The following is a 20,933-nucleotide window of genomic DNA, read 5'->3' as shown; positions in this document are numbered from 1 at the left end:
TGAGTGAGGATTGTGTGCTTATATTTGTGGAGAGTACTGCGAACGTATTATTTTGGTTTATGAAAATGTATTTGATAACCTTGTACTACTTTCGGTATTATATATATAAATCAATATTAAAATTAACTTTTGTATGATTTAGATGCTCGTCTTGTAGTGAATTGGAGAATTTTTTAATCTGCTCTACTTGTCTTTATTTTCTTAACATGTCACGATATTAATTAGGCGATTAAACAACTTGTTGGTTGGATGATGTGTCATTAAATCGACTTACGTACTTCAATTGCTTATTTTTCTGTTTTTTCTAAATCGTATAATTCGTTATTTCATATTGTAAAAGCTCTTTTTATATATATATCAGTGGCCAAATAGCTAACGCTTCTGCTTTCTATGTCCACAATCCTATGTTTTATTATCTGTGAGTAATACTTTCTATGTCTTTGTTCTTGTGTTTCATTCTCTCTGTTGGTAGTACTTTCTATGTGCTTGGACCTGTGTTTCATCCTCTGTGGATAGTACTTTTTATGTGCTTGATCCCGTGTTTCACTCTCTGTGACTAGTACTTCCTATGTGTTTGGTCCCGTGTTTCATACTCTGTGAGTAGTACTTTCTATATACTTGATCCTGTTTTTAATTATATGTGAATAGTACTTTCTATGTGTGTGGTCCTATGTTTCATACCCTGTGAGTAGCACTTTCTATATACTTGGTCCTGTGTTTCATTCTCTGTGAATAGTACTTTCTATGTGTGTGGTCCCGTGTTTCATACTCTGTGAGTAGTACTTTCTATATACTTAATCCTGTTTTTAATTCTCTGTGAATAGTACTTTCTATGTGTGTGGTCCTATGTTTCATACTCTGTGAGTAGCACTTCCTATATATTTGGTCCTGTGTTTCATTCTCTGTGAATAGTACTTCCTATATACTTGGTCCTTTGTTTCATTCTCTGTGAATAGTACTTTCTATATGTGTGGTCCCGTGTTTCATACTCTGTGAGTAGTACTTTCTAAATACTTGGTCCTGTGTTTCATTCTCTGTGAATAGTACTTTCTATGTGGGTGGTCCCGTGTTTCTCTCTCTCTGTCAGTAGTACTATCTATATGCTTAGCCTTGTATTTCATGCTCTGTTGCTAGTACTTTCTATAGACATGGTCCCGTGTTTCACTCTCTGTGAGTAGTATTTTTTATGTACGTAGTCCCGTGTTTCATTGTCTATAGGTAGTAAACTCAGACAAACACTCTACTTTTTTTAAAAGTTTTTTTTTTTTTTTTTTTTTTTGTGTGTGTGTGTGTGTAAACTTATGAAGGACGCGACCTATTATTGTTTGGGCTTCGAACCACAACCAGGGCTTGAATTCTGTGCAATTTGTGGTGTATATATCATTATACAAGATCAAAGTTCACAGTATATGTTGTTCCCCACCATACTATCTCAACTGCGAAAAAGCTGGATTACAGATCCGCTTCACCCAACCAATTATATTACAGAGGTGCCGATATTGAGGGTGAGTGGGCCAGAGCCCCCCTAAAGCTTGCTTGGACTACATATTTAAATTAAAAATTCTCATTGACATCTGACAAACCTGAATCGCCCCCCCCCCCACGCAAAAAACCGAAAATTATGGACCGTAATTAGAAAATCGGCGGCACTGCTTTACTTAATGATTCAACTCATATTAAGGGACGTTAAACTCAAAATCAACTCAACTCAACTCATATTAAGCAATAAGTTCCGTCTCACGTTGCCTCGGTGCTGAAAAGGGGCATTTAACTCCGATGAATCAATCCTCAATTGCCTCGGGACACCCGAATAAACTTCGCGGAGACTCGACTTGAGATCACACCCATCAGACTAGCCAGAAATACAAATGCCAGAAAAGCATGTCTAAATAAGTGGAACATAATAACAGCCAAGTACATGTAATAGGTTCTGTGACATTTTCCATACTTCATAAAGAAGTTTCGTTAATTATGATTTTTAAATTTTAAATTATAAAGTCTACAGTATTATTAGTTTAATGGAAAAAGTGTCCAAAGATGAGACATTTACAAATCCATAGATCTTAGTGAGCTGAGCAAAATGGTATCCTTGAGTATGAAAGCCCGTGCGTAGTTTTGGAAAAAAAATAAAAATAACAATTAATTTGTAAATCTAAAAAGTTATGATAAAATCTAAATGATAACTATGCTACATATTGAAGTTAAACAGACTCTGAAACATACGCTCATTAAGCTCTTCATTATGGCACTAAGAAAACCAAGCACTAGCTCGTTCAAGTACATGCTCATCGTACTTTCGACATTCGCAGCATTGCGTATCACAAATTCGTCCCCATGGGCCAGATCGTCAATAGCCAGTTTTACTGCTAGGTTTTAAGGCGTCTGAGGGAAAACATTCGCTGAATGATTTATTACAGCATCGCCGTACACAGTGCCGGATTTATTTATCAGCTAAAGAAGCTATAGCTTAGGGCCTCGCTCTCTTGGGGGCCCCCAAAAATACAGAAAAAAATGGATGTACAGCACATTCTCAAACTATAGGATAAGAAAAGACAAGTTATAAAACTTACGTGCATCAATAGTATTTTGTATTGCGTAGGCTAGTACAACGTAAGTAATGGGGTCCCTCCTGCTAGTCTGCTCCTAAAAGTATAATTAATTTGCTCATTTCTCCACATAGGGTGCTTACGTTCTCGATGGATTGGTAACATGTAGCATGCAGTGCAGATGATTAGTCATTGACAATGGACAGCTGGACATATAAATGGCCCCCATTATCTTCATTAGCTTAGGGATCATTAAATTTAAATCCGACTCTAGCCGTACGCTTGCTCAATAATGTCAAGCATATCTGTGGTGATTTGGCCCTTTTCTCACAGAATGTCGTGTTCGCTCGTTGTTTTGTCGTGTTCGGAGCTGTCCATGATGAAATCGCAACATGATAATGCACTTTGTCAGAATAGACCTAGCTGCACAGCTCCCGCTGTACAAAGAACGATCTCTCTTGGCACACTGACTTACGAAGCTCGGTGCTCCATGTGCCTGTGAATGCTCCCTTGCGCTGCAGTCTGGCGTGTTACAGAACTAATCTCGAAACTTTTTGCTATCGCCTTGTATAACAGTGTATATGTAGCTAAATGTGATGTTAACTAGCAGATTGTTGTTTCACTTTTCCTGACGCTGACATTTACATTTAGAATACTTATAATTCTTCAATATTATTACGATATAACAATAAAAAAAAATGTCCTAAGGTGAGATATATAACAATCCATAGATCTCATTGAGCTAAACAATATGGTATATGTGAGTGTAAATTTTCAAGTGTATTTTCGAAAGAAAACTAATTTTTATGTCATTAAAATATATGTCATTCGTTACCAATAATAACGGACAGCTTTATTCTGCTGCAACACAGTGTATATTTATTTATTTACTTATTTACTTTGCAATCTTTGAGTTTTACGTTCCACGATTATGCCAGTTAGGCTAAAGGAGATTATTTATTTACTGTATAAACAAACAAACTATTAAGAAGCAGATTAAATCTATGTTAGCTTGTGTTCTTCTAATTGCGACACATACACCTAACAATGACGCACGTACTACTTCTAAATTTAAATTAACATGGAAATTAATCTTCCAAAAATGTTGTTAATTAGTCTTTGGTGGATTCTTGAATAGAAAACTACTGTTGTTTCAGGTTGCTTTATTTATATTCTTACCAACTTATTTTTTAAATCCATATTTTCAGGCACTTTTTTTTTTAATGAATTGACCTGTTGGTAATAAGGTTTATCTCTCCCTGTTTAAGTGAAAAATAGTATTTTTGAAGTGCAATTTGAAGTAGATTGAACGCATGCATAGAAGCATATATCGTATGTATCCACTTAATTATTTTTTGATAACGAGCGAGCCTCCTAATTAAACTGGGAATTGAAAAATGTTAGGGATTAGATTTCACTTTGTGTCTGACAGATATATTTATATACAACACACACAAGAGGGGAAACACACTTTCTGTCCCTTCCACACACACCTATATATATGTATATGGTGGCATATACCACTATATATATGAAGAATATAATGGTATGTCACAGTTTCTAAGTTTCAAGTAAACTGGAAAACAAAGTTCAATGTTCCCATGCAATACATACAATGGTGCATACCAAAGAAGTTTCCTCTGCCTTCTGCAGGTACATTTCCGAACTTAAACTACCTACATATTATTTTGTAGTACGATTCCACCTAATAACTCAAACGTTCACCACAAAAACCTTCAAGACAAGAGTCACGTGAGAACGGTGTACGTGATAAACCAAAGAAAGGTAAATTCCGAATGTACAATCAAAGGATGGTGCAACAGCTAAGTGACGATGATCCAATTCGTAGGATATAATTTGGAGAATAGATTCAGGAGATGCTTACACGTGAACCGGGATTTAAGGGTAGCATGGGTTGGTGGATGAAGCACAATTCTAACTTAATGGGACTGCCAATAGGTATAGACTAATTGTGTCTACTGAGCTAAAGATAATCTCCATATTATAAATACTTTTGAGAAGGTTGTGAATTTGCCTGGTGTAAATATGTGGTGTGGTTTGTCTTCTAGGAGACTCATTAGATATCTCCGTTTTGACGGTACTGTAACTAGAAAACAGTACCTAACAATGCTAATTGATTCCATTTTTGCCATTCGTGAAATGTACAGTAATGATAGATTTTATTGCCAACAAGGTGGCGCTCCGCCGCATTATCATAGAAATGTGCGAGCATATCTGGATCAAAATGTACCAGGCCATGTATATGACGCAGGGGACGAACCAACTTTCCTGCACCTTCTCCAAACCTTACGCCGTAGGACAGAGTAAAAAGTTAGGTTTACTGTCGTAAGCCACGAAACCCAAGCACATTTTGGGATGAAATTCAAGCGGTGCTCGCAGAAATCCCATTCGACACTTTGGTGTGAAGAACAAAGAAAGCATGACTCGTACTCAGAAATGTGCCAATGCTGAAGGCCACCATTTTGAACATTTATTTTAACCACCATTTGAAATATTCAGTTTGACCAGGAAATACATTATTTTTCAAATTGGACCAGAGCCTTACTTTTTCGCGTTATTTACTCTTTATGTTGTAAAACAAATTTTCTGTGAGTTCAAAGTGTGTATACATTTTTATGCTCCCGGTATATATGTGTATTCTGCTGGTAATAGAAAACAAATTTATTTTTAAACATAAAGATAACCAGTCGAGAATGCTCCAAGAGCATTGCCAGAACGAACTTAAAAAGAACGGAGAGATGGAGCGGGAAGAATAACTGTGATTGTTCAGACATGTAAATCTTTTTATCCGCACCTTCTGTTTCCCACAAAATATCATCTCTCTATGACTTACGGTTCCCGAGATATGGTTCCTTAAATCAACCAAAATTCGAACTTTTATGGCCAATATCTGGGGAACGACGGCCAGTTGGCCAGTGTCCATCTGTTACTATTTGATACCAATATGTGCACCATCCTCTTAGGTATTGATCCACACCAATATGATCTCTCTGTCTTATGGTTCCAGAGATATGGTTCCTTAAATGTCCGGAAATCGGCCATTTTTTGACCAATATCTCGCACTTTCTCAGATAGTTTTTGATGCTCTATCGAATGAAGGGCTCAAGATTGAAAAAAATCGCAAATAACAGACAGACGGACAGACAAACAGACACACAGACATAGAGAATTCAGTAACAAACTTTTTAAGTTCGTTGAAAATGCAACTTTTTACTTACAAACCTATAGCACATTGGATTTAATACATTTACATGTACCCCGCCAAGTAATAAAAAGTAAGTAATAGAAGAAAGTAATAGAATTTTGCATGATGATTAGGATCATACAATGGTGAAGATTATGCTGTTAGTACGTTCGTCCGTTATTCTGTACAGTAACTACTGAACAAAAGCAAATCTTCGAATTCTGTTCTTTGCAGAAATAGGAATACAAAGTAGAAACTGGGTCCAATTGGCTAAGGGCAGATATCAGTGGAGAACTTTTGTAAACGTGACATTGAACCTCCAGATTCTATAGACTATAGAGTTAGTTAGTTGGTCCTTTGCAATAGATAGCCGAGTTCGTTAATGGAGTCAATCCGTTAACATCTTAACGGATAACTTTGACTTTAACGTGGCCATCTGTGATTATAAGTTTTGCGTGATTCTTTTTACTGTCTTTAGCAGAGTTTATTAAGAAAGCATGTGCAGGTAGGAAAGAATATTATGTACTTATTTAAATTTCTTGGAGTATTGTGATACATTGGCAATATGTTTTTTTTTTAATGATACATTATTTTGTTCGTTTAGGGGAGCAGTATAGTTTGGTAAGAGACGCAATAGCGTACTTACGACTTAAACAGTTGGCAATGGAGTACAGGAATACTAATTCTGGTTCCATTAAGTAGAATACATGTAGAGAAGATCAGAGATACGTAAACATAGAACAAAAGTTGTATTAATGGAAGATTTGCCACATTTGCTACATAATTAAGAAAATATTGTACTAGATATATAAATTTTAATATACTGTAAGTCTCATATTTGCTGCATATATAATTTTCTTTAAAAGTCTCAAAGACCAGACGTTTGTATTTTCAATATCGGTAGAGAAGCAATTTTGTTTACCTTTACAAGATTCTTATATTAGCTGAGTTAATTAAACATAGCTAAAAGTATACGGTACCGTAAAAAGCCGTCACGTAGCCAAGTAAAGAAATAAGGAAAGCAATGGCTAGAAATGGTTTATTCTCGATCAACTGCTGTAAATAAATGTCAATTGGGTATTGCATCACTATCAATTCGTAACTTCTTGCAATGTCAATATCATAGACATCAAGTCGTTGCTGGCGAACTATAAAACCATTGTGCTAATTGAAAACAATGCACAGTTATTTCTTATAGTGAAAGAAATATTGTGTTTTAAAATTAATTTTTCAGAAGATAAAGTTAGCATCTTAGGTTCAGAGTGTTTATACAAAAACCCTCGAAATATTTAGATATGTTCAAAGTAAGAAAAATATATAGGTGAGATTCACAACAAAAATGATAGCAAATTTTGGTATATATACTTAAATACGTAAACTCAAGCTAATCAATAGAGAAACCCACATTATGCTTTATTTTTTGTTTAATTATACTTTAGTTTTTGTTCAAATTATGCTTTATTGTTAATTTCAATCATTGTTTTGCATTAATCGTGTGTAATGTATAATATTAGCTATATATTAAATGTTTTGAATATCTTATTCTATTTATTAATATTTTATGCAACCTATTTCTTTCATATTTAATTAACTTTCTACTTAATGCACTGTAAAGAGATATGCTTTACTCGAGTCAATTCTTTTTATCATTTGTGTGCGCCTTAGAGATGCGCCATAAAAGAAAAGTAAAAGATGCCACCAGCCACCAAAAAGTACAGAAAGCTAAAGTTCAAGAGTACACATAACAATATAGTGTGGAGTTCTTGTGTACTATTCATTGTTGGCGGAAAGTTTCCTTTTTTCTTTTCTCCACATCAAAGGATTACACCGAAATAAAAATAGGCTTTTCATTGTTGCATTGTTACCTTTTCAATGATTTTGCATTGTAAATATTGGTTTCAAAATATTAATACAGTATGTTAAACTTGCAGTTAAACAAAATTTTCCAAGAACTGTGCTATATATTTTAAATTATGCTTTATACTTTATTTTCTAAAATTATGCTTTATTATGCTTTTAAAATTAGTTTCTTCTGGACCCTTAGACAACCTCAATCATATTCAAGGTACCAACCATATGTGTGAATTGCTGTTATGCTTTTTATTAAGCTTGCCATATTTTTGTCATGAGAATACCGTACACCTTCGATTAACCTCTTCCCCCGCACCGCAAGCAAAACTTCACAACATTTTTTGAAACATTTTCTCTACATTATTTGAGTGAATACAAAGAAGTAACGATTAATCTGTAGTGCAATCTGTTGTCAAGAAACTTCAGCTTCTGGAGAACTCTTAGGAGTATTTTGCATTTACATTAGATTTTTTAAATCTGAAAATGCTACCAAAGGAATATGTTATTTAACTCTCGTAGCACCAAGGCTAGTGAGTTACGTTAAGCACCAAAGAGGGGGCAGGTGCACTCCATATGGAAATATTTTAATACTTATGTAACATTGTGTTTTTCTTTATAATTACGCTTGAAATTAACAAACAAATGCATTGAATGTATAAATTTCTGCACAAAAAATACGAGAACAGTGCATAAAAAATTGAAGTTGGGGTACATGTGTAGCCCCCCCTGGTGCTACGAGGATTAAGAATCTAGCAGACGAAGGAAAATCCTGAACCTACAATAATGTCCTACATAGACACAATAGTGTGCATTCTAGGATGACTCAAGAAAATTAAGGATTGCTCTTACAAAAAAATGATGATAATAATAATGGGGTTTTCACCCCCCAAAAATAAGCACATTAAATTTTACTCATATATTGTACGAATTATAATTTTCTTTTCTCAAACACTGAACGTTATATCTTGCTGATATTGATATTGATAAGCTGATACTTAGAGCAGAAATGGGACGGGACTAAAATAGGGACATTTGCCTGTCCGGATTGAATTGACGGGGACGCGGGACAGTCGGGTCCAAAATCGGAACTGTCCCGTTTTTTACGGGAAGTATGGCACGCTTATTTTTATGCTTTTGGGTTGCCCTACTAATCAACATAGATAGTTCAATTCTGATTCGATTCTCGTATTGGAATTTCAAATAGTATCAAATTTGCCAGAGAAGGTTCTCTGACAATGGACATAGAAGACGAAAATTGTGAAGACTAAGTTACAGTAATGGAAATGGAAATTAAAATGGGGGGGGGGAAGCCAGCCAGAACCCTGACTATGAGCGGTATATCATGAGTTTTCGCAAATCATTTTAATTTGAAATCCATTTATACACTTCGTTGACAGGAACTAGGAATAAAAAATGAATCATTCCTTTCATCAATTACACTTAGACATGAAGTACAAATTACCAATTACTAAATTGTAAGCACTTACAGGTACAGTAGCTTCTCGTGTAAAATCTGTGTTGGTTTTTTTCTTCATTTTCTTATATTTTACTACCGGCACATAGTGATACAACGCAGAATTGTGATCCATTCAAGGATTAATTTCAAGGGTTATTTTTTAATAATTTATTTCTGATAAACTAGCAGACAAATACACAATTTAAGTATTTCAACCCGTTAATAAACTTCTGTAGAATGCTGCAAATTTTTTCTTTCCCATTAGAGATACCTAGTTCCTTAGAGACTGAGGAAATTCGGTAGCCATGTTCTCCCCATAAGGTCCAATATAAAAATTTTTGTGCCGAGAAAAGGTAGATCATCCCGTTAAATAAGAAGAGATATTTAATGTACATGATTATTATAGGACATCGACCACATAGTGCCGATTTCAATCTGGTTCACATCCCTCCAACTTCTGCCACAAGGGAACATTCATTCAGGGCCTATTACCGGACACAAGAATGGAGAGGTGTGAAACTAGATCCAACTGAATAGAGTTGGAAGAAAGAAGGAAATTATCTTCAGCTCTATTCCTTCTCAGCAAAAGCCAGCGCCTGATGATGTCTTGAATTTGATATCATGTAATTGGAAAGAAGATTGCCACTTCAGATGCACATGCCGGAGACAGTTTATATACAACTTTTATTGTCATTGTACTGGCTACGAATGCAGTAATCGTGATGTACTAGAAGAGGAAAACTTAGATAATGTACCTTCTTTCGGTGATGAAGAAGCAAATAAAAATGAGACTGCTGAAATATTTTATCACCGTCGCAGAATTGAATGATGCACAGAACTCTCTTCAAAACTCCAGAGCTTCAATGAATATGTTAATTTTTTTCCACAATGTGAGAATTTAGTATTTTTATTTTTAAAATGTAAAATGAAGTGATTATCTATCCATATTTGTAATTCAGGATAAACTGAAAGATCAACGTAGTATAATTTCTTATTGATGTGTAAATGTTTAAATTGCAATGCCTACCTGAAGATGGAGGCTTCCATTACTTTATTACAATCTGAGTTTTAAAAAATGTTTTTTTAAGAGAACAAAACATGTGTTTAAAACATGAAAAAAATGTTCAAAATGTTTTAAACATTTTGAACAGTTTAAAATATAATTTTAAACATACGTATATTTCAAAATCGTGTAATAACTTATTTGTGCTCTTTACTTGCAATCAACTTTTTCATTTATTTTATCCTGGCTAAGTCTACACTGTGTTGGGTACAGAACATTTCAGTATAGACTAGTAATTCTCAACTTATTTCATATCACGGAACCCTTTTTATTAAACCTCTTGCGAATGACTCTCATAAGTATTTTCTTGGTTTAATATGCTTTTTAGGTAGATTTCAATATCTATCTACTATGGAGATTTCACACATCAATATAAATGGTGAAACAAAAGTCCTACCACCCTCATGCGTTGAGGACGGGTTGAGGGAGAATAATGAATCTTGGAAGTGATCTGACACATCAGATAGTGCTATAAAGCATCATGGCGGCCATCTTTGATTCGTATTCGAAATTTCAAATGTAAAGGGAGTCATGTTACAAGTTTTAAGGCTAGAATTTTACCAGAAATACGCTTGCGGTTATTGCAACCCTAAAATAAGTAATTTCGGAGTTACTGTTTTTGAAAGTTTCTTAATTATGCCCTTAAAGGCTAAGCTCGCGTTTTGTGAAGGCGGGTGAGATTTTAGTTCCAAATTTGATTACTATTTCAGAACACTGATGCTAATAAAATTATTTTAAAATAATATATTTTCAAAAATTCATGTTTGAAGTACACTTCATATTGTGCTAACTTTAGAATATTTTCTGCAATTCTATGTAATTGGTTTGTTTTTAAGTCAATAATTTATTGAAGAAAAGCGCTCAGAGCACAATGGATCCAAGCCCACTTTCAATAAGGTTCAGGTTTGCTCAGCAAATGAATTCTATTTCAAAACGTAATATATTCGCAGTCAAGAGTCCGATATAAATGTAACTAAAACCTCGTGAAAGGGCGCGGTATAGTTTCATATGACAGGGGCGTCAGGTGAGACAGGAGGGCAGCCGCCTCCATCCCTACCCTGAATTTCAGATTTTAGGGGCAGTAAGTCAGTTTTAGAAAGCTTTTGATAAGCGAAGTCCAACAGAATAAATTTGAAGTCCTTACACCGAATAAATACGGAGGAAATACAGACGATCAAAACTGGAAAGTTGCTTAGGTCCAATTTCCAGAATTTTAAGCAGGCCCGAAACTCGAAAGCAGAGCCTTTCCTTGGGCAAAAAATATATAAAAAAGAATGGATTATAACTTATCAAAATCTGTATTTATTGGGTTAAGGACTTCAAATTTGTTCTGTTGTACTTGGCTCAGCAAAAGGTTTCTATATCTGCGTTACTGTCCCCAAAATCTGGAATTGAGGGTAGGAGCGGATGACCTCTAAACGGACGCCCCTCTCTAGCAGCAATCATATAAAACTCGAGATTGCACCATGTCACGTAGTTTTTCTTTCTTTCTTTTCGGATTTGTGGTTGCGAAGATATTATGTTTTTCGTCGGTGTATTCGTTTAGGCACACCCTGCATTTATTTAACGTAATTATGCATCATTGACTATGGCATTCAGAGCTTGACTTCTCAGTCATTCCCACGCTGCAGTGTACACAATATAATGTTAATATATTAAATTTATGAACAAGGACGGAGAAATTAGCCCTCCTGTTCTTTCATTTTATCAACACTCTTGTCTAGCGGTTGTCATATGAAACTAGTCCACACCCTTTCACGGGGTTTTTGTTTCATTTATTTCGTACTTGCAAATACTACATTTTCTGAGCAAAAGTGAACCTTTCTGAAAATGAACTTTGATCCCTTCTGCTCTGAACGCCCCACATCTAAAAATATTTTTAAAAAACTGAGTTGAAATCAAATTTATCCTGCAACCCAAGTTTGTTGAAAACGCATAAAATTAGTTTGTTTAGTTTATTGATTATAGTTTTGAATCAGTAGCAAGGCTATATGAGACAGAGCTTATTGTTTAAAGTGGGATACGAACCACTAATTTTGAAATGTTACGTCGGATCGCAGTTAAAATCTATACGGCGAATTCCGGGTGTCTCGTGCCTCTACCCTAAAAATTTAATGTTAAAAGACAGAAAACTGCGCCCTGTAGCGTGGTGCATACATACGTACAGACGAATAAATGCAGATCACGTCATCCCAGGAACCTCACTAACGTTCGGCAATGAAGTGACAATAAGTATTACGCTTTAATGGTTAGTTACGCGGGTGACTGTCATTCCTTCCGCTTTCTTGCCTGGTCCCTTCATACAAGCTATGCTAGATTGTAAGGTTTTCAAGAAAATTTAAAACGGGGTGGGGAAGGGGGTGACGAAATAAAATTTTCATAATATAATAAAAAAGAAATTGCTGATACAAAATTAATTCTTACCTGAAGTTTCCAGTTTTATCTTAACCACATTACTGACGTTAGAATCATCAGAGGCAATTTTTGAATCAACACTTCTACTATCTCTTTGGGTTTCAAGTTTTTTTGACAGCATTGAATTTTTCATAATGATTTTTCGTTCTTTGTACTAAACTAACTATTTCTTTCTTACACGTTGTGCAACGAGCTCGTGTGGTCATTTTCTTATCTGATGGAGTTACTTTGATAAATTTGCTCCAAATGATGTCCTTTCTTTCTTCCCGTAAAACTCATGTTAAACCATTCCAAGTTGTAAGGAGACTGAGAATCAACATGTACTGTATCAACGAATACCTGCGATATTTTAATTTCAGAGCCGCAATCTAGCAAAAAACCCTTTGTTTGTTTTCTGAATACAACACAAAAACTTGTTTCCGTAATAATTCTCTTTATTTATTTTTTAATATCATTTCTACAAGTAGTCCAACCTTCAACTACGACATTTTCTCGCAAGTTAACTGATACATTTAAATAATAAAATAAACGTTAAAAACAAGGGGAAAAATTGACAAAATAAATTGTAGGTCACCGCATTGATTTGCTGTAGCTACCAGAAATCAAAACGTTTACATGGGAAGAAAATAATCTTCGGAATGTGGAGCACTTTTTGACCATTTTCTTTCTCTGGCAGATTTTTTTACAAAAATTAAATAAAATAAAAATAAACATATGTTTAAAACAGGTCTTAAAAAATAAACTTGTTTAAAATGTATATAAAATTTGTTTTAAACAAAACAAATTGCTTAAAACAAGTTTTAAACATTTTGTTTTAAACAAAGCAACCCTACAATTGTAAATAAACTGTCATTTCTACTGTCACAAAACTGTAACCATAAAATCGTGTCATAACTATAAAGATACTACAGAATCGATTCAGAATATTTCTGCAAATTCCTCGAAATTTTTAAGTTATAGTATCTGATGCTATCATTATAATCTGATGCTATTATTATTGGTGCCAAGGAAAATTTTGCATTACATTTTCCATTCTATAAAATCTATTAGCTACGTTAGTTTTAAAGATTTTCAATGATACATACCTCATTGGAAAACTCTTGAAGTACCCAATAATGACTGTTTCAGGTTGTTTTTCGGTATTCGTAGCGGTTACGAAGATATTTGAACTTAAATATCAAAATCAGAATTGAGAATATTTCATTTTTTCACTTCATGACGCCACATTTAAAAATGGTGGCAACAAATAAAAGCACTTTAGCATATAAAACACTTTCCAATGTATTCTCTCATAAATGGCACAAGAACAAAGTTCTTATCTTAAAATGGCCTAATTATAATAGTTTGAAAATTCAGAAACAAGTTTGGCTGACAGTCATATTGATGACGTAATATTTCCGTTTCCTCAAATAGGATTCCTTGGGACTTTTAGTATGTTCATATCTAGATATAGTAGATTTGATGCTAAAAAATTTCAGCTTGTTATTCCAAATTTCCACCTTCAGGTCTATTTTTACTGGAAAAAATAGATGGACGGACATAGTCGTTCTATATAATTTTTTTTTTAAATTTATTTGTGAATGGTGTAGTCTGGAAATCTAAAATGTATAGTTGGTCTGGAGAAAGCTTAGGTATAAGATTTAATGCACACGCATGGTAAGCCGGGTACAGAGTCCTTTTCCCGCGCAGCTGCGCTTTTCCGCTCTTTGAACTTACTGTTAACCACACGTTACGGAAACTTTTGATTTAGCGATTAACTTATAAGTCTTACTATTCAACCATGAGAGATTTCTTTACAACACTATCCATTTTCCATTAATCATCATCATCATCATCATCATAAGTTTTCTTATTGGTAGATTACTTGCCATAACTGAGAAACTTCCATACACCACATTCTTGAGCTAACATTTTTGTCTACTTGTATGATTTATCTGTTTTCATACCGTCCGTTATTATATATTTTCAATAAAAGTAATATGTAAATACTAAAAATTTACGTTTTAAAGATTTAATATTATATTCTTTGCATGATTATATTTGGAAATTAAAATACATGGCGAATAGCTCTAAAATTATGGAAAAGATTAAAACATTACATTTACACGATGTACGTGTGTTTATTTACGAAATCGGAGTTAATGCTTTGTTTCTATTTTAGAGATAACTAATGATTTGTGACTCATGATTTAAGAATTAGGACTAAGCAATCATAAGCAAGAGATAAGAGTTCTTTTCATTGACTTAGAAACAAAATCCTGCTACAAGATTCTATTGTGTAGTAAACCGAGGAATGAGAATCATCACTTACTTCCCTAAATACGAGGGCCATTGCAAAAGACATGGCAACTATTTTTTCCCTCGAAAATGGTAACAAACAAAAAATTCTGAAATATGCAAATGGAAGGTTAGTTCATATGTAAATATTACATGTAGTGAGATGGATGAACACACACACCACCGTAAAGATATAGCACAAGAAAAAAGACGGAAAAAATGTCGTTTCAAACGTGTTCTACTGTAAGTTGCAACAGTAAATTGCAGTTTGTTAATGTCTTCTTTTACTGTATATATGAAAACGAAGCTTGACATGTATTCCGTGTATATTTGGTAAATACATTCCTCTATAGCACTTTATCACTACATATAACAGCAGGGGCGGCGATTAGGGGGCAATAGGGGGCAGTTGCAACCCACTTTTTTCAAGTGGCCCCTTAACGTATATAGTTTCATTTGGAAATGTGAAAGTTTTTGTACTGGTATGTATTACTGGTTCACAGGAAAAATGGTGCCATATAATATTTGCCATTGCGTGAGTATGTATTGTATTGATTGTCTTAAGAAAGCTACAGGAATTGCGTTTTAATTGCAATTCAAAGCAATTAATATTGCAATTGCGTATTTCTTTAAATGTTGTAGCATATGCTTGTAGTATTTACTGTCTCATTTTCTAATAGTAATAACATACATTTAATGGCATTTGTGGAATTAAAAATATGTTGTTTCATTAATTCCCAGTTAATATAACTTCTACAAAACAAGCCTCATTATTCATTACTATAATTAATATTATCCTTTCTATTTATTTGTTTTGCAAATTTGTTATTAAATAACCTGATAACACAACCTTCTAGACAGATTTTAAAATGTTCATGAGCAAGGAATCAAATCTCTTTTGCACTTTCGTACACTTTCGAGTACAAAATATGAAATACGATATATGGTATTTTAACTGAAAAGAGTAGTATCCTATTAGTTATACAACCTTTCATAAAACAATGTGTTAGAAACAACCAAGAAAACTAACACTGATATACAAATATTCAAATCATGTCTTGCCCCCTCCACTTTAACGTCCAATCTCCGCCACTGCATAACAGTCCAAATTTTATACAGTTATCAGTACGTACAGCAGTCAAAAGTTTTACAGCACCTGATCAGTACACATACCAATCCAAAGTTTTAGGGCATCTTATCACTACAAACAACACAACATCTCTCGGAAGAGGCAGAATCCTTTCTTAAAATACTAAATTATATATTTTCCCCAATAAGGTCTTATTTTGATGAAAATGCGTAGAATAGGCAATATTAGACAGTAAAGCAATTATTTAGACAGGAATGGGCGAGATAGGCAAAATAAAATTTGCTTAAATTGAAACCATAACCCCATATAAACTTTAAAACGTAATTTTTGATCATAGTTTTAATATTAAAGAATAGGCATTTTGCCTAACATCAATCTCCAGTCATGAGACTTTAGTTTGTACTTTTCTTCATCTTTATGAATTAGATCTTTGTTTTCTTTGCATCTGAACTTTTAAATTAAACCACTCAATATCTAAGGCGGAACTGTCTGCAGTATTAGCGGGCTCAATTGTCTTGAAATGAGCTCAATTGTCTGTGCATAAAACAATAGTTTTAATTGGTTATGTCTAAAGGAGCACGATAAATCGATGGTAGAGAGCTCACTTACGATGCAAGAGGTCCGTGGTTCGATCCCAATCGTATATGAGTTTGTTTTGGACATCATCAAGACCGTGAGGTTCCTCGAGGTTTTCTCCATCCCTTCCACACTCTCATTCCACCAATTCCTTGATAATGACTTACTTTCATTAATTATTCGACTCTTTTAGGTAGAAAATCATAAATAAAATATACTGTAACAAGTCAGAAAAGTTCTGTAATTGTGGTAATTACGTACACTGATCCTTCTTGCCCTACTCACTGGTCTAGTGGCTAGTGTGTGTATCTTTTGTGCACAAGGTCCCAGGTTCGATTCCTGGTAGGAGAGCATCGGATGGACTACAGTGATTTAGATTCCACTTTAAATGTATCATCCTACATAATTTCATTGCTGGCAAGGAATCTAAATAGAAATAAACTAATCCATCAATCTTGGTATTGCTTCCTTGGGAAAGTCCGGTCAAAAACTCTTCAGAAAAAACCGAAACAAATGGTTTCAAAACAACAAGAAATAATAATATTGCGGCATAATTATTTCTTACAAGATTATGCTTAGCATTTCGTCTTGTTTATGAAAGGAGAGAGAGAGCGCGCGCGCGAAAATGCTTCATTTTTATTACATTACGTTATTTCAAAATACAGCGATATTGACTCCTCCCTCTCCTTAAAAGTTGAAGTGACAGATGATATCTTGGTAGTCATATGATTAACCTTTTAATTGACAAGCATTGATAGTATTACTATCAAAATATTTAGTTTATTTTTATGGTTGAACCATGCCTTCCTGATCATAATTTCGTAATTTTTACAGTATTTTTGTACTTTGGTTACAAAATACCGGATGTTTATTTCAAAGCAACATTGCCATAAAATAGGTCTTATTTGTTGCTACTGAGCAGCATTGCCCCACTATGGTCAAATATCATAAGAATACTCTCAGTAATTAGCAACAATTCCGTTGAAATATTTCCCTACAGAGCAAGAAACTGCAAATAAAAGAATAAAAAAGAACTTTTGCGCAATGTAGGAGATAAAGCTTCTACAATACTAAATTTGACTGCACCCTATTGACAAAGATTAGAAGTATCTAAAGAAGTGACCCACAAATCTTGTATATGAATATTGTATGAAAGCAATAATGGCAATTAAATGATCACTGAAGTTATAATACGTGCAGAGAATGCGATGTTGCTTGAGAGCAACAGTGCCAAATAAAGGGTTAAAAACCGCGCATTTAGGTAAGTATTCTGCATGAGTTGGCATTGTCTTGAAGTACTTACATGAATCGGAAAATCAGAGGGAAGATGCTTTCACGTGGCAGAACGCCTGGTTGTCATGCAACCCAAATTACAAATAAGCTTATCAAGGAAGTCTACAGGACCACTCGAGACTTTCGGAATTCGTAACGTATGACATAAACATAGTATCAGCAACTTTTAACAGTAAATCACTGAAATAGTTAATCATTCCTCTGGGTTTGTGATATAAGAATAAATCAAAATAGTACATTACATACGTATATAAATATGAAATACAACTGTAGATATACAGAATTAATACAAGTGTACTTTTTTTTTTTTTTTTTGTAATATCTAATCTACACTTGCGGTTCTGCTGTTGGTAATGTATACGGTACTTGCAAATTAAAATCTAATTAAGAGCTACTGATCTCCCAAACGCACTATCATTAAAATTTATACTTTCTGAAAGCAAGTGACGAACACCAGCGATCAGTATCAGAGCGCTGACGTCTGTTGCGAAGTGTTTTGGGTTCGATCCCAGTACGTCTACATTTCTAATGGAGAACAGTACGTTGTTCTAAATTTTTCAAATTTGTATACCTTATTTAGCCTACAAAGCGTAAGCATGGAACATTGAATTAAACATTTAATTTCTTTTCAAGAAGAAAGTAAATAATATGCAATTAATATTAGATATTGGTCCTATAACTTGGCCCTACCTACATTTTCTTTCTATGTTCGATAGAACTCAGGAATATAAATTTGTTTACCTTTTTTTGCTAATTTCATTTTTCTGTCGTTATTCTAGAATATTATTTCAAAGGTTAATCTGGAATTCTTGAGTATCTTTCATTAAAAAAAAAAAAAAGTTAAAAGATTATCAGACACATACAGTAGCTACTATAGTCAAAACATTACTGGATTAAAAATATGATAGCTGGGGAAATTACAGACTTATTTTTCATTAGTCTTTCCATTAAGAGAGTCCATAAATATTCATTAAGCGAGCACGAACGTATGTATTTAGTAACTTTTGCTATAAGTATGGTGTTAAATAGTTCTGTAGCATATTTTAAGGAAATAATGATAATATATTCAAGTATTGTATTTATTTTGTTCTGAGAAGCTAATGTTATTTATTCGATAATAAATTATTATTATTATTATTATTATTATTATTATTATTATTATTATTATTATTATTATTATTATTATTATTATTATTATTATTATTATTATTATTAGATTTAATTATATGTTTAAAGTGCTAAGATCAGCGTTAATCAAGTATGGTATTGTAATATACGTACAATATAAAATCAATAAATTAGTGTCCATAGCTAATATAGACTATACATTTAAAAATTCAATGTTACATTCAGATATAGATGCAGTTTCATATTATTATTATTATTATTATTATTATTATTATTATTATTATTATTATTATTATTATTATTATTATTATTATTATTATTATTATTATATGTAGCACAGTAGGTGTCATACTTTCAAGTTCCTTTCCTATAAACGTCATTATGTCTAAGATAGTATAGTATTCTGGACATAAGTCATCAGTATAGTACTTACGTTAACTCTAAAAGATCTCACTCTAAGATTCTCAAAAAATTCAAATGACTTTCCGATGTATATTTACCTAACTGTGATGCACGAGATCTTTCACACATTTTAAATAGAATTTATTGAAAATTATTCCTGGTCTTCAATGAAATAAGTTCAATTAATTAATAGTTGGTAACACTGTAAAATACTTTGGAAAAATTCTTAGTTTTTTTTTCATAAGGACAAGATATAATTGTGTATATAAGCATTATTCGTATTGGCTATATTTTTACTATTTTCTGCAAAGAAAACACAAATACAACGAAAAGTGAATTGGCAAAACAAAGGTTTGAGCACCGAAATGTATTATCCAATTAGTATATTTTAATTTTTTCAAGGCAGAATCAATTAAGTTTTGAATCTAATGTCAACTCAACTTGATAAAAGCTATCTATATCACATTGAAATATGACTAAATGAAACAATAGATAAATAAATAATCTAATGAAAACATACATGTATGAGTGAATCTAGTAAGTGTAAAATAATATACACTAACACAAACGCAACAAAGAATATCATTTGACACGTTTCTAATCTCGTATTATAATGCATTGAAACGTTTTCAGTGCTCAATTTCTTGATATCGCGCAAAGTAACATATCACAAAAGTTAAAAAGTGTTCTTTCTGTTTGTGGTCGTAGCTTTAGACATCTCACGTGGTTAAAGCAGGTAATCTGAAGGATATGTTTTTCAAAAGTAAATATTTTACTAATTGCAAAGATACAGAATTATCTTGCAAGAGGCTGTAGGTATCGTATCTCTGGATTGTCTTGAAAATTGACTTGTTATTAAAGGTTGTAGGCTACTTACCGAGGCGGTTTGATGTTGTTGAGTGGCGTGTCAGCGATCCTTCTACTTCATGGCTGTTTTTTGTCAAAGGGGGTGGCCCTGGGTTCGCCTGGGAGATGTATCGGGATGCTTGCGGGAAACCTCAACAGCAGCTCCCGACTGACGAGAACGAGATTCTCAACTCTTTGCAGGTGGGCGGGAACTTGGCTTTCTCTTCTTCGACAGTGCGCAAAGCTTAGTGCGCGACAAGGAACGCCTGTCTATTTTAAGGGCGAAATTTTCAAAGATTTATTCTTGGTGTCTTTTTCTTTTTTAAAAAAATCTAAAATCACCTGTTGTGTTTTAAATATTTGTTTTACTTTTACGGGAAATCTTGTAATATAAGTAAAAAATAATATTGTCCAAGAACGAGGGGAAAAGACTTTTTCTAAGTAAAATATTATGGATGTCCAAAGTTGGTTACCTTTTCAGGGTACGCCGCCGCAGAGAGTACAGAGTACTTGACACTTACTAACAATGGACCACGATTGAAGGTAAGAGAACGAAGGATATCCTCTGAGTTCGTCCCACGCAGATGCCACCTATTGGTGGGCAACGCAATTGCGATCTGGACCGTGATAGGTTCACCAATGCTCCATCTCTGATGCTGCCGTAGTTTTTGATGCCTTTCTTTTTAGTACTTTTTAAATATCTTTATTGAAAGAACGGAGAAATAAATCTATAGAAGTGAATTCTACTCCGCTTTAGTTCTCTTTTAAACGATGCAAGAATTAAG

The 20,933-nt window shown here is 33.7% G+C and overlaps 1 protein-coding gene across 1 annotated transcript in view; it reads right to left on the bottom strand.

Moving 5' to 3' along the window:
- Vmat (Vesicular monoamine transporter) overlaps window positions 1-20,660 on the bottom strand; it is a 283,884-nt gene extending 263,224 nt beyond the window's left edge. The window contains exon 1 of the mRNA XM_081763555.1: window positions 20,180-20,660. The gene's annotated coding sequence lies outside the window, so the exon portion shown is untranslated. The remainder of the gene's footprint in view (window positions 1-20,179) is intronic.
- Between the last annotated feature and the right edge of the window lie 273 nt (window positions 20,661-20,933).

The sequence above is a fragment of the Thermobia domestica genome, chromosome 1 (genome assembly GCF_964235325.1).
Source record: "Thermobia domestica chromosome 1, izTheDome1.hap1.1, whole genome shotgun sequence".
Classification (NCBI taxonomy): Eukaryota; Metazoa; Arthropoda; class Insecta; order Zygentoma; family Lepismatidae; genus Thermobia; species Thermobia domestica.
The sequence above is the reverse complement of the archived record's forward strand: the minus strand, read 5'-3'. Positions and strand labels throughout refer to the sequence as shown.